Genomic DNA, 24,752 nt, shown 5'->3' on the forward strand with positions numbered 1-24,752 from the left:
ATAAGTGAGGCACTTAGAAATAGGCAAAAGAATTATACAAGAAAGTGAACAAAGGACAAGACACATGGGCAAGTGGCTCCTGTAGGCAGCAAAGCGTAGATGGAGGGAGCTTTGACCTGGGAGGAAGAGGCCCTATATGGGGTAGGAGGTGCTATAGGAGGAGCTGTAGGCAAAGTGTTAAAGATGTGGGCTGAGCGGGAAAACCAGCAGATTGTTATTTGTAGGAGTAGAGAAAACATCTTCTTCATGACAGCAAGAAGTTTTGTCTTGTGTGCCATGATCCTGCCCCTGCAGCTGGAGCCCTTAAGGTAATTGCTTATCCTTCATGGGTAGAGGGTCTAAGCACATTAGGGGTCAATCCCACTCCTTGAGCTCGGGGACAGTATCTGATTTGGAAGAGTTTAGGATGACTGGCTGTTATTCCCCTCACAGGCACGGCTGTTAATGTATTTTCTGCCTTTATTGCCTGACTGATAAGGGGACATTTGACAGTGTGCTTCCATTCAACTGCTGAGTTGGTATGCGAGGTATTTATTGTCTCTAATGAGGAGGGGGTTTTCCCTGCACTGGGTCCGTGCTTGAATCTGCAGCGTCAGCCTCTGCAGCACTAGAGAGTCTGTCTTGTCTCTCACAGGATTAGTTTGGAGCAGCAGACTGAGAGCGGTAAGAGGATGTTAGTGGCATGCATGGGGTTGTTAGTGCTGGGACATAGGACACGGGGATTTGCAGTCTGAGGATTTGGGGTGTTTGAATATATGCTAGAGGTGCACCAGTATTTGCAGTAGTGACTCTAGGGGCATTAGGGCTGCACAGACCATATGCCTTTATGGAGATACAGAGCTGTTTAACTGAGGGGCCAGTGACAGAAACGGCTCCTAATTGATTTCATGCAGCTCTGCTTGTTGTTACAGTTAGAGTATGCTTGAACTCCCCTCTTTTCCCTTAGATTGCCCGGTACTCACTAGCTTACAGTTTGGTTACTGACACGTGGGATACATGCCCCCCTTTTATTCTGAGGGTGACATAAAAAACACTCGCTGCCATTGCAGTGCTTTTATTAGTTTGGCTGCTATACTTGTGCATGTGGGTGCGTGTCATAGGGGATTTTCTTTACATTGGGCATGGTGCTGCATGCTGTCTTAAATGTTATGGGACAAATTTCAGGTTTATTGTGCTTGACTGTATGGGGAGCACTTGCTATGTGAGATCCAGGGGCGGGGGTTAACCTTCCCGCCGCTGGTCCTTTTTGGCGCGACATCGCTCTGTGCTAGATCAGTGGGGGGGTATATATTTGTTGCATTTAGTTAGTGAAAATAAAAACAGTGGCTGATTAAGGGGAGGTAGATGATATTCCTTATGGGATATGCTACCCTATGCTACCAGGAGGTTTTCTCTTTCAGATGGGAAGTTTTTCGTTTTTGTTGTTTTTTATCTCCATGTTGGTTTGGATCTATAAGGGGATATACATATTATATACAATGTCAGTTTAACTTTATTTCGTATTGTCATGGTGTGCTGGTTTCACTCTCTGCTCTGCATTCAGGGCTTAGAACAGTTTTGCTTATTTTCTAAGATTTCATTTGTTTGTCTGCCATCTAGTGGTGGTTAACTGTATGTTGCTTATAATCTCATTAAGGGTCAGTTTTGCCAAAATAATTACATTTCTTGATTTGGATGTGGCTTGAAATTCTAAACAACTTTCTAGTGGAAGTTTATCATTGGATTTGCCTTTTTCCCTTGTTGGTAATGTTGAAAATCTAAACCTAAGTGGGCTCAAACTAATTTTCTGAAATATTGGAACCACCTCTTGGCTCAGAGAAATTTGAAAGTTTGACACAGTTAGACAGAACTACATACTGGGTTTCATTTAGATAACATTGCGCTTACTCCCGTGGAGGTATTTAGGAGTTGGCAATGAGGGCCAATCTGCATGTCTGGCAAAGCACTGAGATAAGGGAGCTGCCTGCAGAGGTTTAGATATAAGATAATCACAAAGGTAACACATTTTATTCCAGTTGGCTTTTTGCAAAACTTGGGAACAAGTAAGGGATTATCTAGTTTGTTTGTTTTTTTTAAAAATGGAAATTATGATGTAGTCTGTGCCTTTAAAATAATTTTATGTTTTCTTTCCTTTGGTGGATATAATCATGTGTATGTGTTGTCATATAAATGTATTTCTATAATTTATAGGATTTAATATGTACATTAGACAAATGGTCCATGCAATCATTTCTCATTTGAGAATTATTCTTTAAGGTTTTTTCCAATTTATTCCTCTGAAGGATATGTGTCATGATATGGTGGGTATTCTTCATTGTACGGAGTATGGGAGTTCATATGTTACAATCTCTTTCATTACAAAAGGGGTCACAGCACTGTCGGTGGCACCATTACTTATGTTAGGTAGTATAATGTGACAATAATAGGGTACAGTTTTAGCATAAGCCAAGAGGGTTGTAGATCATCTTCCTAAGGGTAGACTGCAGCAGTAAAACTTTGTGCAGACCCTCTAAAAGTTTGATCTCTAAAAAAAATTACCTTGGGTTCAGACTAACTTTATAGCATTGCAAGCTCTGTTGGTGCTTTGCATATACCTGATGATGTGGATAATATGATATATATATGTGTATGGCGATTGGATATCGCCCTCTTTCGGAGGATACTCGGATCTTGCATTGCAACTATGAATTTACTGCTTTGAGATCACTAATATGATTGTGGTATTTCCTCTGGTGAGGGGATTTCCGGGTCGGCGTCGGATCCTATTGGTAGTATTTAACATACTTTTACATTTTACTCAGGGTGTTTTTTCACCTGTGGTTTTTACCAGGGGTCCACTCTGCCTGGTGGGATGTATTGAATTGTCACACGTATTTCAATTACCCTTATATAGGTTGATGTAAAAGGGTAATTCCACTATAGTATACCCAACCATCCTTAGATTTGGCATCAAGGCCAAAATGTGTTGACATAGCTTGTAGTGGACATTGCACTCCCAGTGGGGTAAGGAGGAGATGGGGTAATAAAGTGTTAATTTCACATTGTTCTATACAAGTATGGGGATCAGTTTGTGGCCAATAGGTACACAATGTGATACAGTAATGAGATCTGATTATACCTACAGATATGGGATACAGGCGCAGGTATATGTACACAATGTGATAAAGTAATGAGATCTGATTATACCTACAGATATCATATAAAGACACATGTATATGTACACAGTGTGATAAAGTAATGAGATCTGATTATACCTACAGATATAAGATACAGACACATGTATATGTACACTATGTGATACAGTAATGAGATCTGAATATACCTACAGATATAAGATAAAGACATGTATATGTACACAGTTTGATAACGTAATGAGGTCTGATTATACCTACAGATATAAGGTAAAGACACATGTATATGTACACAATGTGATAAAGTAATGAGATCTGATTATACCTACAGATATAAGGTAAAGACACATGTATATGTACACAATGTGATACAGTAATGAGATCTGTTTATACCTACAGATAAGATAAAGACACATGTATATGTCCACTTTAATACATGGAATCAGCTGGTTCATGTACGTAAATGAGCCATAAAGGAGCAAAGGTGAGACTTGTTATCCTGTATGGGTTTCTATTTGCCTGGCCTGCCAATACCCTTGCCTGTCATGCATCAGGGATGATGTTGTAGAATGGCTGAAGATTGTGGGGATACCTAACATTGATAAGTTGGAAGGCCTGCCATCAGTGATTATGTTCTTAGTTTTACTGTTATGTTTGTTATAATGGAGTGCAGAGCACTGGGGGTCAAAGGTTTGATTACAGACGGAGATGAGGTTCTTTTAGTGCACGCCTAAATGTCCAGCAAAATGGAAAGGGTAGAATGGGTGATGATTTAGTTTTCTTGAGTTATTCCAGTGCTGGTGGCCATGTTTGAGTATGGGTCAGTGTTGTCCACACTGACAGCTGTGGGGTGGTGTCAGCAGGGACATAGTATCTGCTCCCCCCCACCCCTAATCACACGGTCATTGAATGGTTAGGGCAGTTGGGTTGCAATGGCTGTGTTTCCATGGGTTGATGGGAGCGATACACATCCCTGGTTTTATAACTCACTGGCCATTGCATTTTCGAATTTCTGGTGGCATCGCTCCTTGGAGTTCTCGCCATGGGCGAACGGAGTGGGGGAGAGTATTCCCGGTGTGGCTTCAATAGCACGAAAACGGGGTTCACCTATGATAAAATTTTGAGCGGAATGGAATGAATTGATTTAAGTTAGGGGCATTGGAGATGGTGTCAATTCAGGTGTTGGGGTTTTTTGCTACAAGGGTTGTGGAGGATGGGACTCCTGCTGATTTGTCACCTGGGATATATTGCTGGGTTATGTGGCACGTGGCTACCACGGTTTCGAAGTGTCCATTTTCCTTGAGAATTTGGGCAGCCACTGAAGCTGCTGTAGGGAGTTTGGTGGCAAAAGGTGTGGGTAAGCGGAGGTTATTCTAGGCTCTTTTGTTGGAGGGTGTCTAGTATTTGGGTGTTTCATTTGTTTATGGTTGTTCCGTTCAGATTGTCGTAGGTCTGGTAAACATGTGGGTAGTGGGCCGATTTAAAATTATTTGTCCCTGGTGTGCGGCTCTGGTTGAGAAGGAGGGCCTCCAGCCTGGGTTTTTGATAAGCAGCAATACTATTGGAGGGTTTGGAGTACGGGGCCCCCATATTGGCTTGCATGTTGCCGCCGGTGGTGGTTTACGCTGAATTGTTCCAGTATAGGGGGGTACTAGTGGTCCAGGCCAGGGTAATGATTTTGGTTGACTCAGGGAAGCCTGGTGAGTAAAATTAAGGTGGTTTGGGGAAGTTTTTGGGAGCTTTTCCAGGGTTTAACCGTTGTATGGTCTACCATGGTTACGAGATTGGTTGGAGGATGGAATGGCTCCATTGTGGCCTTACCAGGAGGCAGGAGCTGAACAAGCTGGTTGCAGCCTTATGCGTGGAGTGCAATGTGTGGTGGGTTAGCCTCCCCATGGGGTGGGCGAGCAGGTTAAGTAGCTTCTTGGACACGGTGTTCCTTGGAGCTTGGGGTTTGTAAAAAAAATAACGGGCTTATTTAAGTCCAGGTGAATTTATATACGGCCCGGTCAACAAGTAAATGGAGGTTAGTGAATTAAATTTGGGAGCTAGCATCTTCATAGTTGGCTGAGTTTACATGGTTAAGGAGTTATGTATTTGGTGTCTTTTAAACTTGTTATTTACTAAACGGGCTGTGGCCAGTATTTTTCAAACATAAGGTGTCTGTGTATTCTTTAAGTGTTGAATGCTTGAAAATTTGTCAAGGGGATGTTAATCGACGGCTCATGGGGTCTAGTAAATAGGATCATGGGGACATTTGTGCAGAAACTTGGTGTGGTGGTGGACTACTCAGACTTAGCTGAGGTTGGAGTGGGTGAGTTCTATCTGCCCGATGGGGGGCATTTGAATGACTTTGGTCTGCAGCTGTTTATCTTTAATTTTAAGGAGGCACTGTGTGCGGTTGGAGGGTTGGCGGGACTGGGCTGAGGTGTCAGGCCAGTCGGTGGCGGGGGTGCTAGCCCTTAAATTACAGAACAATTATGGCCAATGGTTAAGTGTGGTGGTATTTTGCATTCCCATGGGGGAATTCAAGATGGGGGTTTCTAAGGGCACGGGGTTCCTTAGAAACTTATATGGATGATCGCTGACGGGCCCAACCACTTGCACGGTTGGGTCCAGTAAAAGGAATTACGGCCATAGTTAAAAGATATGGAAATCAAGAAGGACTAGCACCGCTGTTGGTTGATGTGTAAAATGTTTACAGTTATTTGCACTTTTATTTATCGAGTTATTAAAGTTTTTACAAAGTTTTATTGAATAAAGGGCTGCGGCCAATTTGTACCAAAGCTAAGTCTGTATTTTTCAAACATAAGGTGTCTGTGTATTCTTTAAGTGTTGAATGCTTGAAAATTTGTCAAGGGGATGTTAATCGACGGCTCATGGGGTCTAGTAAATAGGATCATGGGGACATTTGTGCAGAAACTTGGTGTGGTGGTGGACTACTCAGACTTAGCTGAGGTTGGAGTGGGTGAGTTCTATCTGCCCGATGGGGGGCATTTGAATGACTTTGGTCTGCAGCTGTTTATCTTTAATTTTAAGGAGGCACTGTGTGCGGTTGGAGGGTTGGCGGGACTGGGCTGAGGTGTCAGGCCAGTCGGTGGCGGGGGTGCTAGCCCTTAAATTACAGAACAATTATGGCCAATGGTTAAGTGTGGTGGTATTTTGCATTCCCATGGGGGAATTCAAGATGGGGGTTTCTAAGGGCACGGGGTTCCTTAGAAACTTATATGGATGATCGCTGACGGGCCCAACCACTTGCACGGTTGGGTCCAGTAAAAGGAATTACGGCCATAGTTAAAAGATATGGAAATCAAGAAGGACTAGCACCGCTGTTGGTTGATGTGTAAAATGTTTACAGTTATTTGCACTTTTATTTATCGAGTTATTAAAGTTTTTACAAAGTTTTATTGAATAAAGGGCTGCGGCCAATTTGTACCAAAGCTAAGTCTGTTGTCTGTTATTTATGAGGGTGGTTGTTGGAAGGATGGTATGGGGGTGTTTTGTGGGTTTAAGGGGCCGGAGCTTGACGACATAAAAGGTCAAGTGGCTCCTGTAGGCAGCAAAGCGTAGATGGAGGGAGCTTTGACCTGGGAGGAAGAGGCCCTATATGGGGTAGGAGGTGCTATAGGAGGAGCTGTAGGCAAAGTGTTAAAGATGTGGGCTGAGCGGGAAAACCAGCAGATTGTTATTTGTAGGAGTAGAGAAAACATCTCCCTCCCACCCGTCCCTGATATTTGTGTGAGGCGTGTTTTTATTTGTCATTTTAGGTTTTTGTCGCAGTTGGAAGGCGGGGGTGCTAGCCCTTAAATTACAGAATAATTATGGCCAATGGTTAAGTGTGGTGGTATTTTGCATTCCCATGGGGGAATTCAAGATGGGGGTTTCTAAGGGCACGGGGTTCCTTAGAAACTTATATGGATGATCGCTGACGGGCCCAACCACTTGCACGGTTGGGTCCAGTAAAAGGAATTACGGCCATAGTTAAAAGATATGGAAATCAAGAAGGACTAGCACCGCTGTTGGTTGATGTGTAAAATGTTTACAGTTATTTGCACTTTTATTTATCGAGTTATTAAAGTTTTTACAAAGTTTTATTGAATAAAGGGCTGCGGCCAATTTGTACCAAAGCTAAGTCTGTTGTCTGTTATTTATGAGGGTGGTTGTTGGAAGGATGGTATGGGGGTGTTTTGTGGGTTTAAGGGGCCGGAGCTTGACGACATAAAAGGTCAAGTACTTTTGTCATATTATATTTGCTGTGTTTCACTGTATCCCTTTTTTGTAAAATGCTCCACATCTTCATCTCTTGTATTTACAACAAACTATATTTTTATTTACTCCTTCCCCCAAACCACCTTTATTATTAAATTGCTCATCTCTTTTAACCTCACCTCCCATTTGCTCTCTTGTCCTTGATACATTCCTAATCTTTTAATGTCCTGTCCTCACCCCATGCCAAATCTTTATCTCATCGTATGTCACTATCTCTATTGCTCATACTAACTGCTGGTGATATCTCTCCCACTCCTGGTTCCCCACAACTTACTAACCTCACCCACCCACGTATGCCTTTCCATAGACCTAGAAACTGGAACTCTGGAAACCTTACTCAAGTTCCTTTTGTTTTTTAAAGCTAACTCTTGCTCTGTTTGCAAAAAGCTCACTTCTATCCGCAACCTCTTCATCACCCATTCCCTCAACATTCTGGCTCTCACAGAACCATTGCTTTCTCCTCCAGACACAGATCCCCTGCTGCATTGTCACAATGAGGTCTCCACTTCTGCCACACTCCTAAATCTGGAAACAGACAAGGAAGCAATGTAGGTATTTTACTTTTCTCTCATTGAACCTTTCAACAAATACAACCCATCTCTTCCCTCACATTTTCCTCCTATAAAGCCCACATGATTAGCTTATTCTCTCCCCTCTCTCTACATGTTGCGGTTATACATTGCCCCCTTGGCTCCTCAACTCAATTTCTTGATCATTTTGAGGCCTGGCTGTCTTATTTCCTCTCCTCAGACATCTCTGCACACATTCTTGAGTACTGTTGACAATCCCGCTACCCCTGGAGAAACAAAACTTCTCCAGCTCACTTCCTCTAACAGTCTGTCTCAGTGGACTAACTCTCCGACTCACAAAGATGGGCACTCCCTCGATCTGATTTTCAGCTATCAATGCACTCTCTTAAACTTAAAAATTGAGTTTTTGTACCAAAGTCCACACAAGCATTTAAGTCCTGATATTCAAAACCTCTCTGCTCAGGTGAGATATTCTAAAATTATCCTCCAGCACTGCAAGAACCCTAGTGAAATTTTCAAAAAGCAGATTTTGCTTTTCTTCTCCAAGGGGCATTCCGTGCATTTGTGTATGTGAAGGAGAGACAAGCCCAGTGCAATATAGCACTGCATGACATCAGAGTTTTGCTGTATTTACACTTTGTGCATTGTATTCTATATTACTTTACACTTTAGATTAAGTTTTACTACATTGAAACTTTTCAGTTTCTATTTTGTGTTTTTATTTTTTATTCAGCAGTGTAGTAAGGATTGTGATTTTACAAATTCTGATTTTGCTTTCACAGTTTCTGCGTAACTTTAACAAATTAGTACCATACTTTGTATATTTATGTGTATCTTTTACAAATTACATTGCACTTTGCCTGTCTTTTATTTAAATTAAAACTGAAAAACTGTCAGCTTCAGGTTCCCAGAGAGTGTCATTACTTTTTATGAGCCAGATAATCAAACATTCTCTAGCTTAGAGAGATATTATAGTGCTGACTTCACACAGCAGAACTCACTGTATTTTCTAAGAAAGGGGGAGGAACCTGGGAATCCCAGAGAGATGAGAGATGTCTTCCATAGAAAGTAATGTAGCTCACTGGGATACAAAAGTTCACACAGGAGTGAGAAGGTAACTGGAGAGCCCCTGGGGCTTATATAAAGGCTCTGTTTGTATCAATTCCAAATTAACTGAAATGTTTTCACTACAATTGAACTTGCTTTTGTCTATATTTTAGTATATATTTTTTCTGTTAGTTAAAATTAGTGTATTGTGAATTTTGAGCAAACGTCACCTACATCCAACTGGCAAGACTAATCAGTGAGGCCAGCTTGTTTAAAATGCTAACAAATTTTCAAAAGACTTGTGAGAGAGCATCAGACATACATTGGCAACTCCGATGTTCATCCCAGGGAACTTACCTGTCCCCCCGCCACACACACACACTCTCTAAAACTGTCAGCTTTAGTTCACAATGGAGAAAATACAAAATGAAAATGTAATTTTTAAAACATACACAGAAATATACAAAGTATGAGCCAAAGTTATTAAAGTAACACAGAAACTTTCAAAGCATAATCAGAATGTGTAAAATTACTGCTAGATCTAAACCTTAATGTATTAAAACCTTAATAAGAAAGTGCAAAGCTCAAATGCAATAATACTGAAAGGACCCAATCTGAAATGTATAGTAATATAAAATACAAAGCACTAAGTTTCATATTATGTAGTGCTATATTGTACTGGGCTTGTCTCTGCTTCAAATACATAAATGAGAGAGATCTCACAGTACTGGAGTGAATTTGAAAATTAAGTAAGTTCAGCCATTGAGGGGTACTTATCAAGCCGTCTACTTTACCTGCCTTCGCCGGTCCAATACGCCCGCCTAAGCTCGCCTACCATTGCCGCCGCGGACCTGAATACGTTCGCCTAAGTTATCAAAAAAGCTGTCAAAAAGCCGCGCACGAAGTACGGGGCGAGGAGCAGCGGACTGTGATAGTTATCACTCATCCGATCTCGCTGCTCTTCGGCTTTTTGACAGCTTTATTGACAAGCTGTCACTAAGCACCCACACTAACTACACTGTTCTACCCCCTATACCGGCGCCCCCGGAGCCCCCCGCAACTAAATAAAGTTACTAACCCCTAAACCGCCGCTCCTAGACCCCGCCGCAACTCTTATAAATGTATTAACCCCTAAACCGCCGCTCCCGGACACCGCCGCCACCTACATTATACCTAGTAACCCCTATCCTGCCCCCCCTATACCGCCGCCACCTATAATTAAGTTATTAACCCCTATCCTGCCGATCCAGGACCTCGCCGCAACTAAATAAATAGTTTAACCCCTAAACCGCCGCTCCCAGACCCCGCCGCAACCTATCTTAAACTTATTCACCCCTAATCTGCCCCCCCTACACCGTCGCCACCTATAATAAATTTATTAACTCCTATCCTGCCCCCCCCTACACCGCCGCCACTGTAATAAAATTATTAACCCCTATCCTGCCCCCCCTACACCGCCGCAACTGTAATAAAATTATTAACCCCTAAACCTAAGTCTAACACTAACCCTAACAACCCCCTAACTTAAATATTAATTAAATAAATCTAAATAATATTTCTCTTATTAACTAAATGAATCCTATTTAAAATTAAATACTTACCTTTAAAATAAACCCTAATATAGCTACAATATAAATAATAATTATATTGTAGCTATCTTAGGATTTATTTTTATTTTACAGGCAACTTTCATTATACCTAGTAACCCCTATCCTGCCCCCCTATACCGCCGCCACCTATAATTAAGTTATTAACCCCTATCCTGCCGATCCCGGACCTCGCCGCAACTAAATAAATAGTTTAACCCCTAAACCGCCGCTCCCAGACCCCGCCGCAACCTATCTTAAACTTATTCACCCCTAATCTGCCCCCCCTACACCGTCGCCACCTATAATAAATTTATTAACTCCTATCCTGCCCCCCCCTACACCGCCGCCACTGTAATAAAATTATGAACCCCTATCCTGCCCCCCCTACACCGCCGCAACTGTAATAAAATTATTAACCCCTAAACCTAAGTCTAACACTAACCCTAACAACCCCCTAACTTAAATATTAATTAAATAAATCTAAATAATATTTCTCTTATTAACTAAATGAATCCTATTTAAAATTAAATACTTACCTTTAAAATAAACCCTAATATAGCTACAATATAAATAATAATTATATTGTAGCTATCTTAGGATTTATTTTTATTTTACAGGCAACTTTCAATTTATTTTAACTAGGTACAATAGCTATTAAATAGTTATTAACTATTTAATGGCTACCTAGTTAAAATAAAGAGAAATTTACCTGTAAAATAAATCCTAACCTAAGTTACAATTACACCTAACACTACACTATACTTAAATAAATTATTCCTATTTAAAACTAAATACTTACCTGTAAAATAAACCCTAAGATAGCTACAATGTAATTAATAATTACATTGTAGCTATTTTATGATTTATATTTATTTTACAGGTAACTTTGTATTTATTTTAGCTAGTTAGAATAGTTATTAAATAGTTATTAACTATTTAATAACTACCTAGCTAAAAGAAATACAAAATTACCTGTAAAATAAATCCTAACCTAAGTTACAATTAAACCTAACACTACACTATCATTAAATTAATTAAATTAATTAGCTACAAATAACTACAATTAAATACAATTAAATAAACTAACTAAAGTACAAAAAATAAAAAAAGCTAAGTTACAAAAAATAAAAAAAATAAGTTACAAACATTTAAAAAATATTACAACAATTTTAAGATACTTACACCTAATCTAAGCCCCCTAATAAAATAACAAAGCCCCCCCAAAATAAAAAATTCCCTACCCTATTCTACATTAAAAAGTAAACAGCTCTTTTGCCTTACCAGCCCTTAAAAGGGCCTTTTGCGGGGCATGCCCCAAATAAAACAGCTCTTTTGCCTGTAAAATAAAAATACAACACCCCCCCAACATTAAAACCCACCACCCACCTACCCCTAATCTAACCCAAACCCCCCTTAAATAAACCTAACACTACCCCCCTGAAGATCATCCTATCTTGAGCCGTGTTCAGCCAGCCGACCACCGATGGAATCGAAGAGGAGATCCGGAGCGGCAGAAGTCATCATCAAGGCGGCGTCTTCAATCTTCATCCATCCGGAGCGGAGCGGAGCCATCTTCAGAGGAGCCTACGCGGATCCATCCTCTTCTTCCCGACGACTAACGACGAATGACGGTACCTTTAAGTGACGTCATCCAAGATGGCGTCACTCAAATTCCGATTGGCTGATAGGATTCTATCAGCCAATCGGAATTAAGGTAGAAAAATCTGATTGGCTGATTGAATCAGCCAATCAGATTCAAGTTCAATCCGATTGGCTGATTGGTTCAGGCAATAGGATTGAACTTGAATCTGATTGGCTGATTCAGTCAGCCAATCAGATTTTTTTACCTTAATTCCGATTGGCTGATAGAATCCTATCAGCCAATCGGAATTCGAGTGACGCCATCTTGGATGACGTCACTTAAAGGTACCGTCATTTGTCGTTAGTCGTTGGGAAGAAGAGGATGGATCCGCGTAGGCTCCTCTGAAGATGGCTCCGCTCCGGATGGATGAAGATTGAAGACGCCGCCTGGATGATGACTTCATCGGATGGAAGATTTCTTCAGTGCCGCCTGGATGATGACTTCATCGGATGGAAGATTTCTTCAGCGCCGCCTGGATGATGACTTCTGCCGCTCCGGATCTCCTCTTCGGTTCCATCAGTGGTCGGCTGGCTGAACACGGCTCAAGGTAGGATGATCTTCAGGGGGGTAGTGTTAGGTTTATTTAAGGGGGGTTTGGGTTAGATTAGTGGTATGTGGGTGGTGGGTTTTACTGTTGGGGGGGTGTTGTATTTTTATTTTACAGGCAAAAGAGCTGTTTTATTTGGGGCATGCCCCACAAAAGGCCCTTTTAAGGGCTGGTAAGGCAAAAGAGCTGTTTACTTTTTAATGTAGATTAGGGTAGGGAATTTTTTTATTTTGGGGGGCTTTGTTATTTTATTAGGGGGCTTAGATTAGGTGTAAGTAGCTTAAAATTGTTGTAATATTTTTTAAATGTTTGTAACTTTTTTTTTTTTTGTAACTTAGCTTTTATATTTTTTGTACTTTAGTTAGTTTATTTAATTGTATTTAATTGTAGTTATTTGTAGCTAATTAATTTAATGATAGTGTAGTTTAATTGTAACTTAGGTTAGGATTTATTTTACAGGTAATTTTGTATTTATTTTAGCTAGGTAGTTATTAAATAGTTAATAACTATTTAATAACTATTCTAACTAGCTAAAATAAATACAAAGTTACCTGTAAAATAAATATAAATCCTAAAATAGCTACAATGTAATTATTAATTACATTGTAGCTATCTTAGGGTTTACTTTACAGGTAAGTATTTAGTTTTAAATAGGAATAATTTATTTAAGTATAGTGTAGTGTTAGGTGTAATTGTAACTTAGGTTAGGATTTATTTTACAGGTAAATCTCTCTTTATTTTAACTAGGTAGCTATTAAATAGTTAATAACTATTTAATAGCTATTGTACCTAGTTAAAATAAATTGAAAGTTGCCTGTAAAATAAAAATAAATCCTAAGATAGCTACAATATAATTATTATTTATATTGTAGCTATATTAGGGTTTATTTTAAAGGTAAGTATTTAGTTTTAAATAGGATTCATTTAGTTAATAAGAGTTAAATTTATTTAGATTTATTTAATTAATATTTAAGTTAGGGGGGTGTTAGGGTTAGTGTTAGACTTAGGTTTAGGGGTTAATCATTTTATTACAGTGGCGGCGGTGTAGGGGAGGGCAGGATAGGGGTTAATACATTTATTAGAGGTGGCGACGGTGTAGGGGGGGCAGGATAGGGGTTAATAAATTTATTATAGGTGGCGACGGTGTAGTGGGGCAGATTAGGGGTTAATAAGTTTAATATAGGTTGCGGCGGGGTCCGGGAGCGGCGGTTTAGGGGTTAAACTATTTATTTAGGTGCGGCGAGGTACGGGATCGGCAGGATAGGGGTTAATAACTTAATTATAGGTGGCGGCGGTATAGGGGGGGCAGGATAGGGGTTACTAGGTATAATGTAGGTGGCGGCGGGGTCCGGGAGCGGCGGTTTAGGGGTTAATACATTTATAAGAGTTGCGGCGGGGTCTAGGAGCGGCGGTTTAGGGGTTAGTAACTTTATTTAGTTGCGGGGGGCTCCGGTATAGGGGGTTAACATGTTTAATATAGTTGCGGCGGGGTCCGGGAGCGGAGGTTTAGGGGTTAATAACTTTATTTAGTTGCGGCGGTGTAGGGGGGGCAGATTAGGGGTGCTTAGACTCGGGGTACATTTTAGGGTGTTAGGTGTAGACAGCTCCCATTGGAATGAATGGGATGTCTGGCAGCAGCGAACATGAACTTTCGCTATGGTCAGACTCCCATTGATTCCTATGGGATCCGCCGCCTCCAGGGCGGCAGTTTGAAAACCAGGTACGCTGGGCCGGAAAAGTGCCGAGTGTACCTGCTAGTTTTTTGATAACTAGCAAAAGTAGTCAGATTGTGCCGCACGTGTGTGCGGAACATCTGGAGTGACGTAAGAATCGATCTGTGTCGGACTGAGTCCGGCAGATCGAAGCTTACGTCACTATATTCTACTTTTGCCGGTGTCTAGGGCTTGATAACTAAGGCGAATCAGCCTCGCCTCAAATATGCTGCGGAATTCCAGTGTATTTGAAGTAGAGACGTTGATAACTACCCCTCTTTGTGAAGTCTGACTCTGAACTACAATTTCTCTCCAAGCTGGAGAATATTTGAATATCAGGGCCTAAGTCTCTAGATCAGCAACATCTTTCAAACTTTCTCACACCTCTGCTCTCTTCCATGTCTTCCTTTTCCAGCCGTGACCAATTTATCTGTCACTACAACTCTACTGTTACATCGGTCCTATGGCACCTTCTAGCATAGCTTGAAAATCACGCACTAATTGTCAGCTCTGGCATATTCCTCTGCCATGCTACCTACGCAGATGTTCCCGCACTGCTGAGCGACATTGGAGAAAATCTTGATGTTCAGCTGATATTCTTCACTACAAGTTCATATTGAACTCCTAATATTCTGTACTTTAGCTCTCTAAGCAGGATTACTTCTCTACTTTTATCTCTACTCTTTCTTCAAACCCAAAACATTAGTTCCCAACTTAAAATACCCTTCTACTCCCACCCACCTCCTATTAACACTTTGCACTCAGCTCAAGATTTTGCCAGACACTTCAATAACATAATTGTTTCTGAAACAAAATAATTTCTTAACATACTACCAGTCTCCAACCCCCTCAACCTTTGGCAAAAGTCCAAAACCCACACAGCCACAAATGTATCTCTTTTGCCCCTGTTACTGAAAAAGACGTTCCTGCCCTTATATCTTCCTCTCATCTTACTACTTGTCCCCTCTATCCCATCTCCTCACAATTACTGCCCTCCCTCCTACTCTTATCCTTCCACATATTTTCAATCTCTCCCTTAGCACTGGTATATTTCCCTCATCCCTTAAACATGCTAGTCACAACTAGCCTCAAAAAAACCTTCTCTCGATCCAACAATCCCATCCAACTACCTATTCCCCTACTCCCCTTGCCTCAAAACTTCTGGAAAGGCTTGTTTATAAATGTTTATCAGATTTCCTCACATTAACCTCTCTCCTTGATCCATTGCAATCTGGATTTGGCCCTCAAACCTCCACAGAGACAGCAATTATTAAGGTTACTAATGACCTAATTACATTAAAATCGAAAGACCACTGTTAATCCTTCTTGATTTGTCTGCATTTTCTTTAACTGTTGACCACCCTTGCTCCAGACCCTTCAATCCTTCGGCATCTGCAACATAGCCTTCTTGTAGTTCTACTCCTACTTGTCTAACCGTACCTTTAGTGTAACCTCCTCTGCCTCTTTAACACTTTCTGTTGGGATACCACAAGGCTCTGTCCTTGGTCCCCTTCTCTTCTCAATTTATATGTCATCTTTAAGTTCCTTAATAAAGTCCTACGAGTTTTAATATCATTTGTATGCTGCTAATACCCAAATCTACCTTTCTGCACCAGACATATCCCCTTCCTTGCTAACTCATGTCTAACTGAGCTCCTTATTTTCCCGCCTTCTTCCAAAATCTTTATCCCCCAAATTTCTATAACTGTTGATAATAACATCATTATCCCAACCCTGTATGCCAGATGTCTTTAATCATTTTCTGCCTTAAATAACTCCCTCAAAAACACTTCTCCCCCTATATCTCAGACCCTGTCTCTAGATACTCTCCCTCTCGCCCCCTTCGCTCTGCTCATGACCACCTTCTCTCCTCCTCTCTTGTTACCTCTTCACATTCCTGTCTACAAGACTTCTGCAGAATGGCCCCTATCTTGTGGAACTCTCTGCCTTGCTCCACAAGACTCTCCCATAATTTTCAAAGTTTCAAGCTCTCATTAAAGTCTCTACTGATCAGGGATGCATACAATATACACTAATTTTCTTACCTCTGTTTCTCACCTTCTTTTGTCATCCCCCTGTAAGCCTATGAGCCCAGCTGTCTTGTAGATCACCTTCATGAGAGCTAATTTACAACAGTGCAACTCTTGGCAGGGCTCTCTACCCATTTGCCAACCATAAATGCTACCTTGCATATAAGACCTATGTTTATAGCGCTGCAGAATCTGTTGCTGCTCTACAAATAACTGATAATAATAACAGTACTCTATAACAGCATTTTTTTTTCACCCATGCCAGCAATTCAAACTGCTGCCTATCATTTAGGATTTGGGTAAACTATTAGATTCACTCTATAAAGGTCAATTTTATTACATGGATGTTGATGGCACACTTCAATTATTCAAATCCTCCAACTGCATACATTTAAACATACCTTTATTCCATTGTTTGCATAGTGTCAAACATACAATGCATGCTCTTAATCATGCTTACTAATAGTCTAATTGAGGTTTGATTAATAATCAACATTGAAATTAAAATACAAATTGTGGGGGCGTGTCCGGGCTTGGGCTGAAGATGGCCGCAAAACTGAGAGCTCTGGCAGATTAAGCTACATTCCGTCATGTAACTAATATAGTTTGATGCCATCCAGCATAGAAATTCGGATTATATGAAAGAGGATAGTTTGCTGGTTAAGGCAATATCTTTATTGTGTAACTTTAGGGTCTCTCAGACTGGACTGCTGTAGTTTATTCTTGGCGGCCTCCACGGAGGGAATTTCTCAGCACCCCCCCCCGGGGAACCGGGTATGTGGAGATATTTCTTAAATCTCCTGTTCTACTACCTATAAAGTTGATAATGGAAAAGCTACTTGAGGCTATCCAGGGCTGGATGGCTGATTTCGACCGTACAATGCATGCAAGATGCGACCGCCTCTTATCCCACATGGCTGACTTTCATACTAAGATGGAGGTATCTGGGAGCGGGAGAGAGGCGAACAAGGAACACCCTAAGTCATGTGGCATTTTGATAAAGGACACAAACCGACATACTGCAAAGGATATGCCTGCCTTCGTGCGGCCGGGCCCCTGTGTGAGCTCCTTACCTGCATCGGTCCCTAGCCAGGGAGAAGTGGCCAGCTCTCTGAGGTGGGACAGAGGTGAGGTGCGAGCAGAACGGATGACGGAGGAAAGGCTGTGTACTACACTTGAGCTGCTGGCACCGGGACTTTACTACTTACTAGATATGGGGCTTTTGGTGCCGAGAGAAGGAGGGGGCTGGATTCACTCACCGCCCGTTGTTTTCACATTACTAGTGGGAGCTGTTTTCTGGCTGCTCGCACAGGGCCAAGACATGTGTGTACATCGTGCCTCCCGGACCGGCATTGGGTAACCGGACATAGTCTCTGCCAGCATAGAGGGACAGCGGGGCAACTCTAGGTATCTGGTCTGGACTTAAAATGAGAACTGCTTACACTAGGTCACTGTATCCCGTTTACGGGGTTTAATGACAACCTACTGATCTGATGTTATTCGTAGAATTATTTTCCCTCAGTTTGTCAGACAGATCAGTGAAGAATGTTTGATATTTTTATATTATACTACATAGAAGGTCATGCATTTACATATAAGTTCTGCTGGATGTCCTACGCAGGAAGTGTTTTATAATTGTGCATACATAAACTATTGTGGTTCTATTTCTAGACTGTATGATGTATGTTGCAGTGCATTTCTAGCATTATACCCCTTAATAGGCTATCACACAGACTCTTCTAGTGTATAGATTTAGCAATGTATCTAGACTTACTGGTCACAATAATTCCATAGTAATCTAGTTTTACATAGGAGCTGTAGACAAGTTTTATAGAAACACAAGCCACAGAATATACAGTTTGAGATCTGGCAGAAGTGTATGGTACTTTAGTAATCTAGAAAGTACTCTAAGAGATTAAGTACATCAGCTTGTAATTCTATCCCTCACCTTAAGTGAGGTATGCTCTAAGTTAATAGTCATAGACCCGGGGTGTCCTGAGTTCCTAATTACTATTATTAGTACTCTATACAAGTTTGGGCCCAAGAGTGGCCATATTATGCCTATTTCTGGGGCTTATTACATACTAAGCTACGCAAATGTAGATCATCACACTCATAGGCTGTTATCTCTTGTTACTATATTTAATGCTGTTATATTGCAGTTGGGGGTCCTCTGAGCCCTTCCTACATACAATATTGACTCACTTGGAGGGGGTATTCTAGTTTACTTTATTTCATTTACCTATTGGTAACACAGAACCTTAATCCAACTGCGGTTGGGGGAGTAAGCTCAATTCAGGTGACTTGATCTAACTAGAACTTTATATACATACTCTACATGTGTCATTTTATTTAGCCATGAGTTATGATGAATGTATTATGGACAAGCTTAAGCCCGCATATACTAAGAATCTGATACCGAAATCTAGGCTTAAGACTGGTTATTGGTTATATTATATGTTTTATGTCCGATAGAAAATGCAATTTTGGAAAAAGAGGTAATATTCATGGCTAGACAGTATATTCTCAGGTTGAGTCCTGAATAGGATATTTAGTCTTGAGGACATGTCTGTTTTATTGGATGTATAATCTTTACTGTATGTCATATGGGCATGTTGCCATGCTGTTTTTTCAAGAATTTGTTTATGTATGTTGTCTTACCTCAATAAAAACTATTTAAGAAAAAAAAAAAAAAAAAAAAATACAAATTGTATCATACAAGTGCAACATTATTCAACAAAATACAATAAATCCTTCTTAAATATAAAGCACCCCCTAGTGACTAAATCATACATTTATATATTTTTATATTTTTACACAGATAAAAACATTTATTTCGGGGGGCGTGTCTGAACAGTGATCCTGAGTGGTTGAATCTCCATGAGCTCTAGCAGATCCACTGATAATCCGCCGATTATTGGAGAAATTCTTCCGCAAAACCACCCAAACTAAACGATAATATATTGCTTTCTACTGTGGGAAGCCTACTATACTTGTTTGAGCTGTATTTTTGACATTAGAGCTCAGGTTCAGACATCAGAGGCCTAGAGCACCAGCTCGAAATAGGAAATTCTTCCCCCTCAGTATCTCTCAGTATTTAGCCTTAACTGGTCGCAACAGAGTACTCACACATTAAACATTACTAGCCTAAGATCGAATTATACTACAGTTGTTGATGGTAATCATGGGAGACACCAGCTCACAAAATTATCCCGATCGACAACTTGAGAAGATTGAGGGCCTGATGCGTTCCTTGATAGAAAGAGCTCCTTTCAACAATCTAATATATTACTTCACCACTAAATACATAGCCACAGATATGACCCACAAACCAGCAGAAATAACATACTCAACGGGTGGCGATGCTTATCAACATCCAGTGGGGTCACCTACCCTGCAGAATCAGACTCACTTTCCAGATCCCGCCTTTGGCATCATGCAAGTTCTCCAGGCTGAGGCCAGAATCGTTGCCCTTCCATCTTACTCACAGAGCTATGGGTCTGTTGATGCAGACCTGAGCAAGATTGCCATCACTCCTCAAACATTGATGACTTCAAAACATCTGATATTGATTAGAGCAGGCCTCACTGAGCTGGACCAAATGCAAGCCAAATATACTCCCATCCAGCCCTACAGTCACCCAGACCTTTAACATAGCTGCTATACACGCAATGAATCTGGACCTAAAGTCTGAATGCCACTCTCCCAAAGTGTCGGATCATGCTCAGACAATATACCCACATTGTGGCCATGACGCTTACTCTACTGACAATCAACCACACCAGGTGAATGAATGGCAGGCTCAGGTGACTCTCAAAAATATCTACTTCATGGCTAACTTAGCCTTTATTGTTTTGAGTTGCCCAAGCTCCTGGCCAGGGCTCACAATGTCGCTGTGTACTTACTGCCCGATACTTTGCAATGATATAAACCAAAACACTACACAAGGGCATCAACTGACTAAGTCAGAGATATACAATGCCTCAATGTCCACAATACAAATCACTAATGACTTGAAGGCACAATCCCTGATGGACACTGAGGACCTACTATTCAGGGTTCATGGAACTTTCAACTACCCGGCTGGACATTGGAGAGTCCCTTGGTGACACTCTACACACTTTCATCCAGTATACCTCAACAAATTTAGCATATATGACACATACTTCTCCAACATTTATTACAGGGGATTTGACCTTGTACCTGCAGAGGATTGACTTGCCAACTCAACCAGCAACATTTATGACAGAATTACATTTTATGATATCTAAAATGTCTTGACCTTTCTGTTCTTATGCTTATTCCTATCTGGTCTTTCACATGGTTAACTTTCATTAACAGATGTTTAACATTAAATAGTACCTTATTCCCACTGGCAATGATATTAAGCAATATAAGATTCCTTTAAAATGCCATGGAGATGCAAGACACTATAACCATAGGGATATAGATACTTAAAGGGACAGAAAACCCCAAAAATTTATTTCAGGATTTGGATAGAACATACAATTTTAAACAACTTTCCAATTTACTTTTATTATCAAATTTGCTGCATTCTCTTGTTATCCTTTGCTGAAGGAACAGCATTGCACTACTGGCAGCTAGCTGAACACATCTAGTTAGCCAATCACAAGTGACAGATCTGTGCAGGCACCAATCAGCAGCTAGCTCCCACTAGTGTAGGATATGTGTGTATTCTTTTTAAACAAGGGATACCAAGAGAAAGAAGCACATTTAAAAATAGAAGTGAATTTAAAAGTGTCTTAAAATAATGATCTATCTGAATCATGCAAGTTTATTTTTTACTTTCTTATCCCTTTAATGAGACATGTTCCCTATCCTTGCAGGAGATTTTCACCTACACTAGAACTATGTAATTTTTACTAAGCATAACCATATTACTTGAGCATTAGATACCTGTATATATTTTGAATCTTTATTACATATAGTACGCCCTAACATAATGATGACCTTTGGATCTTATTACCTAATAGGTTTCTGGCATTTTGGCCTGTGGCCAGGGCAGCGGTCAGGATCCATGTTCTGATAAATTTTCTAGTAGGCATCAGTATATATCTCTTTACATAGGCGTTTATTTACTTATTAATCCCGTACTTCATCCTAATAATTGCTAACTAGGCACTTATATATTTTATACTCCTGCACTCAATCTCTTAAATTTATCTATGACAGTTTTCACTTGTCTAAATATTCTCATGATTGTTTTCTTATTATTGGCCACTAGATGGCTCTATTAATATGACATATGGAATATGGACACTTCACACATACTTGTGTTGCAAACTAACACCAAGATTACAAGTTGTGCGCTAAAGCCGGTGCATAAATAACGCCAAAAAAATTGCGGTATCGCACTCTCCATAGCGCTGCCATTACAAGTTACCGAAAAACCTTCTTTTGTTGTGCGATATGGTGCAATAAGCTCCATACCGCACAAAACCCAAGGCCTGACTTGATGTGCTCGTGCACGTTTTTCCCCATAGACATCAATGGAGAGAAAATGTTAGAAAAAAACTAACACCTGCGATCGCAGAATGGCGATCGCTATAACGCAACCCCAATTGATATCTATAGGGAAAAAGAAAGTTATGTAAAAACCTAACACCCTAACATAAACCCCTAGTGTAAATACCCCTAATACGCCGCCCCCCGACATTGCTGACACTAATTAAAGTTATTAACCCCTAAACCACTGCCCTCTGAAATCGCCAACACTAAATAAACATATTAACCCCTAATCCATTGACCCCCCCCCACATCGCCAAAGCTAAAATAAAGTATTAACCCCTAAACCACCAGCCCCCCACATCGATACTACTAAAATAAATCTATTACCCCCTAAACCAATGTCCCCCACATCGCAAAACACTAAATTAAACTATTAACCCCTAAACCTAAACCCCCCCAACTTTAAATTAAAATTACACTGTAACTACCTTAAAATAAATAAAAACTTACCTGTGAAATTAAAAAAAACTAAGATTAAACTATAAATTAACCTAACATTACTATTTAAAAAAAAATGTAATAAACTGAAAATAAAAAAAACTAAATAATAATATTAAAGAAACAGAACACTACGGAAAAAAAACAACTAAATTACGAAAATTAAAAATAATATAACATTACAAAAACACTAAAATTACAAAAAATAAAAAAACACTAAGATTACAAAAAAATAAACGAAATTATCCAAAATAATAAAAATTAAACCTACTCTAATAGCCCTATAAAAACAAAAAAGCCACCCCAAAATAAAAAGACCCCATAATCTATCAATAAACTACCAATAGCCCTTAAAAGGGCCTTTTTTGTAGGGAATTGACCTAAGTTAAACATCTCTTTTACATAATACAATTACAAAGTCTCCCCTAAAAGTAATCCCCCCACCCAACCAACCTCCCAAAATAAAAAAAAACTAAGTCTAAAAAAAACCTAAGCTACACATTGCCCCTAAAGGGGCATTTGTGTGGACATTGCCCTTAAAAGGGCAATCAGCTCTTTTATGCCCATTAAAATAAAAAAGAGCCCTAATCTAAAAAAAAAAAACACCCCCCCAAAAAAACACCTAACACCAACCCCAGAAAATCTACTCAGAGTTCCTGAAGTCCGGACATCCATCTTCATCCAGGTGGCGAGAAGTCTTCATCCAGGCAGTGACATCTTTCTCCATCGCTGGGGGCGCGGAGCTGTGGCAGCGCGGAGCTGACAAGGACCGGCGGCAATGACAACATCCAGCGCAGAGCCTCCTCTTTATGCGATCACCGCCAGACACTGATGCTTGAATGCAAGGTACCCCTTTTATATTGGGTACCGTTACATTCTTATTGCCTGAAAAATTCAAATCAGCCAATAGGATGAGAGCTGCTTAAATTCTATTGGCTGTTCAAATCAGCCAATAGAATTTAAGCAGCTCTCATCCTATTGGCTGATTTGAATTTTTCAGCATATAGGAATGCAACGGTACCCAAATAAAAACGGGGTACCTTGCATTCAAGCTTCAGTGTGTGGCGGTGATCCGCACCACCGGGATGAAGATAGAAGATGCCCCCGCGATGGAGGAAGATGTCACCGCCTGGATGAAGATGGATGTCCAGACTTCAGGAACTGTGAGTAGATTTTCTGGGGTTAGTGTTGGGTCTTTTTTTTTATTTTTTTTTATTTTAATAAGCACAAAAGAGCTGATTGCCCTTTTAAGGGCAATGTCCATATAAATGCCTATTTGGGGGCAATGGGTATCTTAAGTTTTTTTTAGGCTTAGGTTTTTTATTTTTCGTAATTTTAGTGTTTTTTGTTAGATTATTTTTAGTTTTCGTAATTAAGTGTGTTTTTTTGTAAAGCTAGTTTGTTTTTTTCGTAGTGTTAGGATTTTTTAATTTCACAGGTAAGTTTTTATTTATTTTAAAGGACTAGTAAACACAGTAGATTTGCATAATCAACAAATGCAAGATACCAAGACAATACAATAGCATTTACTCTGAATTTCAAATGAGTTGTAGATTTTTTTCTAACTAATTTCAAAATTATGTATATTTCCACTCCCCCTGTACCATGTGATAGCAATCAGCCAATCACAAATGCATATATGTATAGTCTGTGAATTCTTGCACATGCTCAGTAGGAGCTGGTGACTCAAAAAGTGTAAATATAAAAGAATGTGCACATTTTTTTTAATGGAAGTAAATTGAAAAGTTGTTTAAAATGACATGCTGTATCTGAATCATGAAAATTTAATTTGACCTGAGTGTCCCTTTAAGGTAATTATATTGTACTTTTAATTTAAAGTTGGGGGGGTTTTAGGTTTAGGGTTTAATAGTTTAATTTAATGTTTTGCGATGTGGGGGGGTGGCGGTTTAGGGGTTAATAGGTTTATTATTGTAGTAGCAATGTGGGGGGCGGCGGTTTAGGGGTTAATAGGTTTATTTAGTGTTGGCTATGTGCTTGGGCGGCGGTTTAGGGTTTAAAAGGTTTATTATAGTATTTGTGATGCGGGGGATGGCGGTTAAGGGGTTAATAGTGTAGTTTATGGGTGTTAGTGTACTTTGTAACATTTTTGTTATGAGTTTTGTGAAACATTTTTGTTTCGCAAAATCCATAACTACTGGTCTCAGATAGTGGAATGGATCATGGCAGTATAAGCTATAACGCTATTGTTATACTCAGACAGCACAACCTGTAATACAGGCGCAATGAAAATCCTGCACTGGAAAGCCAGTTTTTGAGTGGGGAATGAA

General features: G+C 40.1%; 1 long non-coding RNA gene across 1 annotated transcript; it reads left to right on the forward strand.

Moving 5' to 3' along the window:
* The first annotated feature begins 1,556 nt into the window (after positions 1 to 1,556).
* LOC128663869 (uncharacterized) lies at positions 1,557 to 22,949 on the forward strand. The gene is made up of 3 exons (XR_008402905.1): positions 1,557 to 3,615; positions 7,867 to 7,948; positions 19,319 to 22,949. It is a non-coding gene; the product is annotated as an uncharacterized LOC128663869 (long non-coding RNA).
* Positions 22,950 to 24,752: the final 1,803 nt, after the last annotated feature.

This window comes from Bombina bombina, chromosome 6, assembly GCF_027579735.1.
Source record: "Bombina bombina isolate aBomBom1 chromosome 6, aBomBom1.pri, whole genome shotgun sequence".
Classification (NCBI taxonomy): Eukaryota; Metazoa; Chordata; class Amphibia; order Anura; family Bombinatoridae; genus Bombina; species Bombina bombina.